This window comes from Lolium rigidum, chromosome 6 (genome assembly GCF_022539505.1).
Source record: "Lolium rigidum isolate FL_2022 chromosome 6, APGP_CSIRO_Lrig_0.1, whole genome shotgun sequence".
NCBI classification, from domain to species: Eukaryota; Viridiplantae; Streptophyta; class Magnoliopsida; order Poales; family Poaceae; genus Lolium; species Lolium rigidum.
Genome location: NC_061513.1, coordinates 336749804 through 336760248, shown reverse-complemented (window position 1 = coordinate 336760248; position 10445 = coordinate 336749804).

The following is a 10445-nucleotide window of genomic DNA, read 5'->3' as shown; positions in this document are numbered from 1 at the left end:
GTGGAAATCCCACCCTTTGGGTGGGAGTCCTAGTTGGGCTAGGTTTCCCCTCTTATGGAAGGTTTTGGTTTCGGGTCTTATTCGAAGACTTGGACACCAACACTTGGGATCCACCTATATAATGAGGGGCCAAGGGAGGGGGCCGGCCACCCCAAGACCACAAGCTGGCCGCCCCCCATAGAGTGGCCGGCCACCCCTCCCAAACCCTAGCCAAGCTCATCTCCTCCATATTGCCCGCATAGCTTAGCGAAGCTCCGCCGGACTTCTTCACCACCACCGACACCACGCCGTCGTGCTGTCGGATTCAAGAGGAGCTACTACTTTCGCTGCCCGCTGGAACGGGGAGGTGGACGTCGTCTTCATCAACAACCGAACGTGTGACCGAGTACGGAGGTGCTGCCCGTTCGTGGCGCCGGAACCGATCGTGATCAAGATCTTCTACGCGCTTTTGCAAGCGGCAAGTGAACGTCTACCGCAGCAACAAGAGCCTCATCTTGTAGGCTTTGGAATCTCTTCAAGGGTGAGACTCAATACCCCCTCGTTGCTACCGTCTTCTAGATTGCATCTTGGCTTGGATTGCGTGTTTGCGGTAGGAAAATTTTTGTTTTCTATGCTACGTTATCCTACACATACGTCATTTTTTGGAAGTACGGGTAGTTTTTTTTGAGAGGGAGAGCACCTCACTCAGGTAGTATACCGGCCTCTGCACGGTTTTTTCCTTCCTCCTCTCTTTCTACTACAACCACAACGCTCACAACCCGGTTTGTTGCTGCTATTTAAAGCAACATGGGGCCCTTTCCAAAGGTGAAGCCAACACCGGTGATGTGGCCACCATTTTCTTTAGTTCTTTGAATGCTGCGTCTGCCTGCGGGGTCCAGAGGAAAGTATCCGATTTTTTCATTAAGGTATATAGCGGCAAAGCTTTTTCTCTCAACCGGCTTACAAACCGGCTTAGCGATGCCAAGCTTCCGGTAAACTTTTGCACATCCTTAAGGTCTTGAGGTATGGTCATTCTTTCGATGGCTCGAATTTTTACCGGATTCACTTCTATACCGCGGCTCGATACCAGGAAACCGAGTAGCTTTCTGGCAGGAACGCCGAAAGTGCATATTGCCGGATTGAGTTTCATCCGGAACCTTCGCAAGTTGTCGAACGTTTTCCTCAGATCATCGGTTAAGGTGTCTTTTATCTTTGTTTTTATCACAACATCGTCCATATAGACTTGCACGTTTTTACCGATTTGATCGTGAAGGCATTTTTGCATACATCGCTGGTATGTTGCGCCAACGTTTCTCAAACCAAAAGGCATAGTGACATAGCAATAAGCCCTGTGCGGGGCAATGAACGCAGTCTTTATTTGATCTTCCTTTTTCAAGGGAATTTGGTGGAAACTGAAATAAGCATCCAGAAAAGACAACAATTCACAACCAGCAGTGGAATCGATCACCTGATCAATCGGGGTAGCGGGAACGGATCCTTGGGATAGGCCTTGTTCAGGTTGGTGTAGTCAATACACATGCGCCACGCTTTCGGAGCCATGGGGTCTTCTTCTTTTTCTTCTCGACCATCACCGGATTGGCCAGCCACTCAGTGTGCAGTACTTCCACGATGAAACCAGAAACCAGCAACTTTGTTACCTCTTCTCCAATGATCTTCCTCGTATCTTTAGCAAACCGGCGTAAAGGTTGTCTCACCGGCTTCGCATCCTTCCGGACATTCAGAGAGTGCTCAGCCAACTCCCTCGGCACACCCACCAAGTCATCAGTAGACCAGGCGAAGATGTTCTGATTCTCACGGAGGAAGTTGATGAGCGCGCTTTCCTATGCCTCACTCAAGCCGGCACCGATACGAACGGTGCGCTCTGGGTAAGCCGGATCCAGCACAATGTCCTTTGTTTATTTTGTCGGCTTGAAAGCCAGTGTGCCAAGCTAGCCGCTCATTGCCGCTAAGTTCAGCTGGGAGGATTGAGCTAGCGCAACAGCGGTTTGAATTCTCCTTTTTTCTTCCGCTATCACCAGTGATTCGGCCAGATTTGATCCGGTGGACGCGCTTTCGAGCGACACCTTGTAGTTTCCCACCACAGTTAAGGGTCCTTTGGTGCCGGCATCTTCATCTTGAGGTACGCGGTATGAGTTGTGGCCATGAATCTTGTCAGTGCCGGCCTCCCCAGCAGTGCGTGGTTAGGGCTATCGAGATCAACCACTTCGAAGAGAATATTTTCAACACGGCAATTGTCACGTCCCCCAAACAGCACATGAACCCGGACTTTGCCCATTGGCGAACAGGACAGTCCCGGAACGATGCCGTGGAAAGTCGCGTGGCTTGGCTCAAGCATGTTTGGAGTTATGCCAAGCGTCTGCATGGTGTGCCGGTACATGATGTTTATGCTGCTCCCATTGTCCACCAGCACCTTGCTGAACCGGACTCGCGATGATGGCCCGTGCATGATCAGATCCACCACCAGAGCATATCCGCCCAGATTTGGCATCACTTTTGGATGATCTTTAAATGACCAAGTCAAATCCTGATCTGACCACAGCATGTATTTTTGTACTGTTGGTATCACTGCATTTGCTTCCATGGAACGACGGTGCACACTTTGCCGGTCCATCGGTTCTGTCACGAACACCACACAACACATATCCGGATCGTGGTAAACATTCTGGCCCAAAGGTGCCGGCGGTGGATCTTGGTTATTGCCCTGTGCCGAAGAGAATATTTTCAACACGGCAATTGTCACGTCCCCCAAACAGCACATGAACCCGGACTTTGCCCATTGGCGAACAGGACAGTCCCGGAACGATGCCGTGGAAAGTCGCGTGGCTTGGCTCAAGCATGTTTGGAGTTATGCCAAGCGTCTGCATGGTGTGCCGGTACATGATGTTTATGCTGCTCCCATTGTCCACCAGCACCTTGCTGAACCGGACTCGCGATGATGGCCCGTGCATGATCAGATCCACCACCAGAGCATATCCGCCCAGATTTGGCATCACTTGTGGATGATCTTTAAATGACCAAGTCAAATCCTGATCTGACCACAGCATGTATTTTTGTACTGTCGGTATCACTGCATTTGCTTCCATGGAACGACGGTGCACACTTTGCCGGTCCATCGGTTCTGTCACGAACACCACACAACACATATCCGGATCGTGGTAAACATTCTGGCCCAAAGGTGTCGGTGGTGGATGTTGGTTATTGCCCTGTGCCACCTGGTGAACTTCATGCTGCTGCTGCGGCCGGTTTGGCTAAGCATAAACCGGTTGCGCATTTGCCCAGGTAAGAGGTGGTGGTGGCGGCAACTTTTTGAAACCTTGTTCTCTGGCATCTTTCATCATGCCTCTGTCCATCAACCTCTTGGTCCAGGAGCAATCTTTTGTTAAGTGGTTCGCCGGCCTAGCCAGATTCGGTGTGTGCCAACGGCATGGCTGGTCCATAGCGGATTCCATGGTGTATTTTTCCTGATCTTGCCACGGTTTTTTCTCAACCCATTGCTTCTTCGGACCCGCCCACGGTTGCGATCCGGTTTTCTGTCTTTGGCTTCCGCCGGCGCCGGAATTGTCCTGCACCGCTTCCACTTGTTGCATCCCGTATCTCCTATCCGGAAAATCTTCCCTTCTTTTGTTGTGGTGGTTGTTCCGGTACTGATCTTGACGTGGCTAGGGTTTTGACAAAGGGTCACCCGCGATTGCCGGTTGCATTGGATCTCCCAACGTGTAGCTATCAGCCACCCGGATCATCTCAACCAAAGTGGTTGGCATGTTTCTCTGTAGCTTTTGCCACAGCGGTGAACCTCTTCGGAACCCATTACAGAACCAATCAATTGCTTGTGCTTCTATTACGCCTTCAAAAGAATTTCTCGTGGAGTTCCAAAGGGTTAGATAGTCCCGATCTGTTTTGTTCTCGGGCTGCTGGCACATGGCGAGCTGCTGCGGTCTGTTTGGCCTCCGGTACGTGTTGCTGAAGTTGCTCACGAAAGCTTCTTCAAAATCAAGCCAGCGTTTATGCTTCCCTTTGGCAAATTGTTAAGCCAAATGTGTACTGGTCCTACCAGGAAGGACGGTATGATTCTCACCGCCCAACGCCGGTTTCCTCCGCCAGCGGCGGTTCCTTCACTTCCAGCGACGTTTACCGCTGTCACATAGTCTGCCAGCCAGTCTTCCGGCTTTGTGGTGCCATCATATGTTTTTGTGTCACGGGGCAGCTGAAAGTTGCGTACCGGTGGTTCTTCCCTCATGATCCGCGGGCCAAAGCATTTCGGACCCGACGGACCCTCAACCTCAATCATTTCGGATAGATACACTCTGTCCAGCCTGTGCTTCGCATCACGGTCTGGCAGGCATCTTTCTCCGACACGTTCCCCCAACGGGTTCCGGTAAGCTCCGACCCTTTCCATTCCGGAATCGGCTTCATCGTATCGTTCCGGTATCGCAGCTTTTCCTCGCTGGTACCTTGGTGGTGGCATTTGCTTGTGACGGTAAAGCACACGTCCGTTGGGAACCCCAAGAGTAAGGTATGATGAGTACAACAGCGAGTTTTCCCTTAGTAAGAAACCAAGGTTATCGAACCAGTAGGAGATGAAGATCACATGAAGGTTGTTGGTGAAGGAGTGTAGTGCGGCGCAACACCGGGGATTCCGGCGCCAACGTGGAACCTGCACAACACAATCAAAATACTTTGCCCCAACTTAACAGTGAGGTTGTCAATCTCACTGGCTTGCTGAAAACAAAGGATTAAACGTATGGTGTGGAAAATGATGTTTGCTTGCAGAAAACAAAAGCGAACAATGATTGCAGTAGGTTATATTTCAGATGTAAAAGAATGGACCGGGGTCCACAGTTCACTAGTGGTGTCTCTCCAATAAGATAAATAACATGTTGGGTAAACAAATTACAGTTGGGCAATTGACAAATAGAGAGGGCATAACAATGCACATACATATCATGATGACTACTATGAGATTTACTTAGGGCATTAGGACAAAGAACATAGACCGCCATCCAGCATGCATCTATGCCTAGAAAATCCACCTTCGGGTTAGCATCCGCACCCTGATACGTCTCCGACGTATAAATAATTTCTTATGTTCCATGCCACATTATTGATGATATCTACATGTTATATGCACATTTTATGTCATATTTATGCATTTTCTGAACTAACCTATTAACAAGATGCCGAAGTGCCAGTTCCTGTTTTCTGCTGTTTTTGGTTTCAGAAATCCTAGTAACGAAATATTCTCGGAATTGGACGAAATCAACGCCCAGGTTCCTATTTTGCCCGGAAGCATCCGAACACCCGAGAGTCGCCAGAGGGGGGCCACACAGGCCCCAGATGATAGGCCGGCGCGGCCCAGGCCCTGGCCGCGCGGCCCTATGGTGTCGTCGCCCCTTCGACCTACTGACGCCGCCTCTTCGCCTATATAAAGGTCACAGACCTAAAACCACGAGACGGAAAAGCCACGGTACGAGAAACCTTCCAGAGCCGCCGCCATCACGAAGCCAAATCTGGGGACAGGAGTATCTGTTCCGGCACGCCGCCGGGACGGGGAAGTGCCCCCGGAAGGCTTCTCCATCGACACCACCGCCATCTTCATCAACGCTGCTGTCTCCCATGAGGAGGGAGTAGTTCTCCATCGAGGCTCGGGGCTGTACCGGTAGCTATGTGGTTAATCTCTCTCCTATGTACTTCAATACAATGATCTCATGAGCTGCTTTACATGATTGAGATCCATATGATGAGCTTTGTATCGCTACTAGTTGTGTGCTACTCATGTGATGTTATTAAAGTAGTCTATTCCTCCCTGCATGGTGTAAAGGTGACTAGTGTGTGCACCGTGTGGTTCTTGTCGTAGGCTATGATCATGATCTCTTGTAGATTGTGGAGTTAATTATCATTATGATAGTATTGATGTGATCTATTCCTCCTTCATAGTGTAATGTGGACGGTGTGTGCACTATGTTAGTTCTTGGTTTATTTTGCAATGATCTATTATGCTCTAAGGTTATTTAAATATGAACATTGAATTGTGGAGCTTGTTAACTCCGGCATTGAGGGTTCGTGTAATCCTACGCAATGTGTTCATCATCCAACAAAAGAGTGTATGTAGCACATATGAGAAAGAGTTATTTATTATGCGATCAATGTTGAGAGTGTCCACTAGTGAAAGTGTAATCCCTAGGCCTTGTTCCTAAATACTGCTATCGCTGCTTGTTTACTGTTTTACTGCGTTACTACTGCTGCGTTACTACTGCTTGTTTACTGTCTTGGGCAAAGCACTTTCTGGTGCCGTTGCCACTGCTCATACTTATTTATACCACATGTATTTCACTATCTCTTCGCCGAACTAGTGCACCTATTAGGTGTGTTGTGGACACAAGAGACTTCTTGCTTTGTCGTTGCAGGGTTGCATGAGAGGGATATCTTTGACCTCTTCCTCCCTGAGTTCGATAAACCTTGGGTGATCCACTTAAGGGAAAACTTGCTGCTGTTCTACAAACCTCTGCTCTTGGAGGCCCAACACTGTCTACAAGTATAGAAGCTCCCGTAGACATCAAGCTATTTTCTGGCGCCGTTGCCGGGGAGGAAAGGTAAAAGGCTCTCATACTCCGGTCCCAGGTAAATTACTTTTCTGGCGCCGTTGTGTGTGTGCTCGAAGCTATTTCCTTTAGATCCTGCAATTGCATCTTTTTGTTTCTTGTTTACACTAGTTTGGCATAATGGACAACAATGAGCTTCTTATTCTATTTCCTGATTTAAGACATGGATGGTCTGATCCGAAAATTAAAGAACCCATGGAACATATTAGTATGAACACTTTGAATACCATTGTTGCTAATGATATGGAAAATTCTAAGCTTGGGGAAGCTGGCTTTGATGAGCACGATATTTTTAGTCCCCCAAGCATTGAGGAGAAAATTTACTTTGATGATACTTTGCCTCCTATTTATGATGATTATAATGATATTGGTCTTTTAGTACCGCCTGTTATGGAGGATAAATTTAATTATGATTACAATATGCCTCCTATATTTGATGATGAGAATAATAATGATAGCTACTTTGTTGAATTTGCTCCCACTACAACTAATAAAATTGATTATGCTTATGTGGAGAGTAATAATTTTATGCATGAGACTCATAATAAGAATGCTTTATGTGATAGTTATATTGTTGAGTTTGCTCATGTTGCTACTGAAAGTTATTATGAGAGAGGAAAATATGGTTGTAGAAATTTTCATGTTACTAAAATGCCTCTCTATGTGCTGAAATTTTTGAAGCTACACTTGTTTTATCTTCCTATGCTTGTTACTTTGCTCTTCAAGAACTTGTTTATTTACAAGATTCCTATGCATAGGAAGCATGTTAGACTTAAATTTGTTTTGAATTTTCCTCTTGATGCTCTCTTTTGCTTCAACTACTATTTCTTTCGAGTGCATCATTAAAATTGCTGAGCCCATCTTAATGGCTATAAAGAAAGAACTTCTTGGGAGATAACCCATGTGTTATTTTGCTACAGTACTTTGTTTTATATTTGTGTCTTGGAAGTTGTTTACTACTGTAGCAACCTCTCCTTATATTAGTTTTGTGTTTTGTTGTGCCAAGTAAAGTCTTTGATAGTAAAGTGAATACTAGATTTGGATTACTGCGCAGAAACAGATTTCTTTGCTGTCACGAATCTGGGTCTAATTCTCTGTAAGTAACTCAGAAAATTAAGCCAATTTACGTGAGTGATCCTCAGATATGTACGCAACTTTCATTCAATTTGGGAATTTTCATTTGAGCAAGTCTGGTGCCTCAATAAAATCCATCTTTACGGACTGTTCTGTTTTGACAGATTCTGCCTTTTATTTCGCATTGCCTCTTTTGCTATGTTGGATGAATTTCTTTGATCCATTAATGTCCAGTAGCTTTATGCAATGTCCAGAAGTGTTAAGAATGATTGTGTCACCTCTGAACATGTTAATTTTTATTGTCCACTAACCCTCAAATGAGTTGTTTCGAGTTTGGTGTGGAGGAAGTTTTCAAGGATCAAGAGAGGAGTATGATACAATATGATCAAGGAGAGTGAAAGCTCTAAGCTTGGGGATGCCCCGGTGGTTCACCCCTGCATATTCTAAGAAGACTCAAGCGTATAAGCTTGGGGATGCCCAAGGCATCCCCTTCTTCATCGACAACATTATCAGGTTCCTCCCCTGAAACTATATTTTTATTCCGTCACATCTTATGTGCTTTACTTGGAGCGTCGGTTTGTTTTTGTTTTTGTTTTTGTTTGAATAAAATGGATCCTAGCTTTCACTTTATGGGAGAGAGACACGCTCCGCTGTAGCATATGGACAAGTATGTCCTTAGGCTTTACTCATAGTATTCATGGCGAAGTTTCTTCTTCGTTAAATTGTTATATGGTTGGAATTGGAAAATGCTACATGTAGTAATTCTAAAATGTCTTGGATAATTTGATACTTGGCAATTGTTGTGCTCATGTTTAAGCTCTTGCATCATATACTTTGCACCCATTAATGAAGAAACACTTAGAGCTTGCTAATTTGGTTTGCATATTTGGTTTCTCTAAAGTCTAGATAATTTCTAGTATTGAGTTTTGAACAACAAGGAAGACGGTGTAGAGTCTTATAATGTTTACAATATGTCTTTTATGTGAGTTTTGCTGCACCGTTCATCCTTGTGTTTGTTTCAAATAACCTTGCTAGCCTAAACCTTGTATCGAGAGGGAATACTTCTCATGCATCCAAAATCCTTGAGCCAACCACTATGCCATTTGTGTCCACCATACCTACCTACTACATGGTATTTCTCCGCCATTCCAAAGTAAATTGCTTGAGTGCTACCTTTAAAATTCCATCATTCGCCTTTGCAATATATAGCTCATGGGACAAATAGCTTAAAAACTATTGTGGTATTGAATATGTACTTATGCAGTTTATCTCTTATTAAGTTGCTTGTTGTGCGATAACCATGTTTCGGGGACGCCATCAACTATTCTTTGTTGAATATCATGTGAGTTGCTATGCATGTCCGTCTTGTCTGAAGTAAGAGAGATCTACCACCTTAATGGTTGGAGCATACATATTGTTAGAGAAGAACATTGGGCCGCTAACTAAAGCCATGATTCATGGTGGAAGTTTCAGTTTTGGACAATATCCTCAATCTCATATGAGAATAATAATTGTTGCCACATGCTTATGCATTAAAGAGGAGTCCATTATCTGTTGCCCATGTTGTCCCGGTATGGATGTCTAAGTTGAGAATAATCAAAAGCGAGAAATCCAAAATGCGAGCTTTCTCCTTAGACCTTTGTACGAGCGGCATGGAGGTACCCCATTGTGACACTTGGTTAAAACATGTGTATTGCGATGATCCGGTAGTCCAAGCTAATTAGGACAAGGTGCGGGCACTATTAGTATACTATGCATGAGGCTTGCAACTTGTAAGATATAATTTACATAACTCATATGCTTTATTACTACCGTTGACAAAATTGTTTCATGTTTTCAAAATAAAAGCTCTAGCACAAATATAGCAATCGATGCTTTCCTCTTTGAAGGACCTTTCTTTTACTTTTATGTTGAGTCAGTTCACCTATCTCTCTCCACCTCAAGAAGCAAACACTTGTGTGAACTGTGCATTGATTCCTACATACTTGCATATTGCACTTGTTATATTACTCTGTGTTGACAATTATCCATGAGATATACATGTTATAAGTTGCAAGCAACCGCTGAAACTTAATCTTCCTTTGTGTTGCTTCAATACCTTTACTATGAATTTATTGCTTTATGAGTTAACTCTTATGCAAGACTTATTGATGCTTGTCTAGAAAGTACTATTCATGAAAAGTCTTTGCTTTATGATTCAGTTGTTTACTCATGTCATTACCATTGTTTTGATCGCTGCATTCATTACATATGTTTACAATATGATCAAGTTTATGATGGCATGTCACTCCAGTAAATTATCTTTGTTTATCGTTTACCCGCTCGGGACGAGCAGAACTAAGCTTGGGGATGCTGATACGTCTCCGACGTATCGATAATTTCTTATGTTCCATGCCACATTATTGATGATATCTACATGTTATATGCATATTTTATGTCATATTTATGCATTTTATGGAACTAACCTATTAACAAGATGCCGAAGTGCCAGTTCCTGTTTTCTGCTGTTTTTGGTTTCAGAAATCCTAGTAACAAAATATTCTCGGAATTGGACGAAATCAACGCCCAGGTTCCTATTTTGCCCGGAAGCATCCAGAACACCCGAGAGTCGCCAGAGGGGGCCACACATGCCCCAGATGATAGGCCGGCGCGGCCCAGGCCTTGGCCGCGCGGCCCTATGGTGTCGTCGCCCCTTCGACCTTCTGACGCCGCCTCTTCGCCTATATAAAGGTCCCAGACCTAAAACCACGAGACGGAAAAGCCACGGTACGA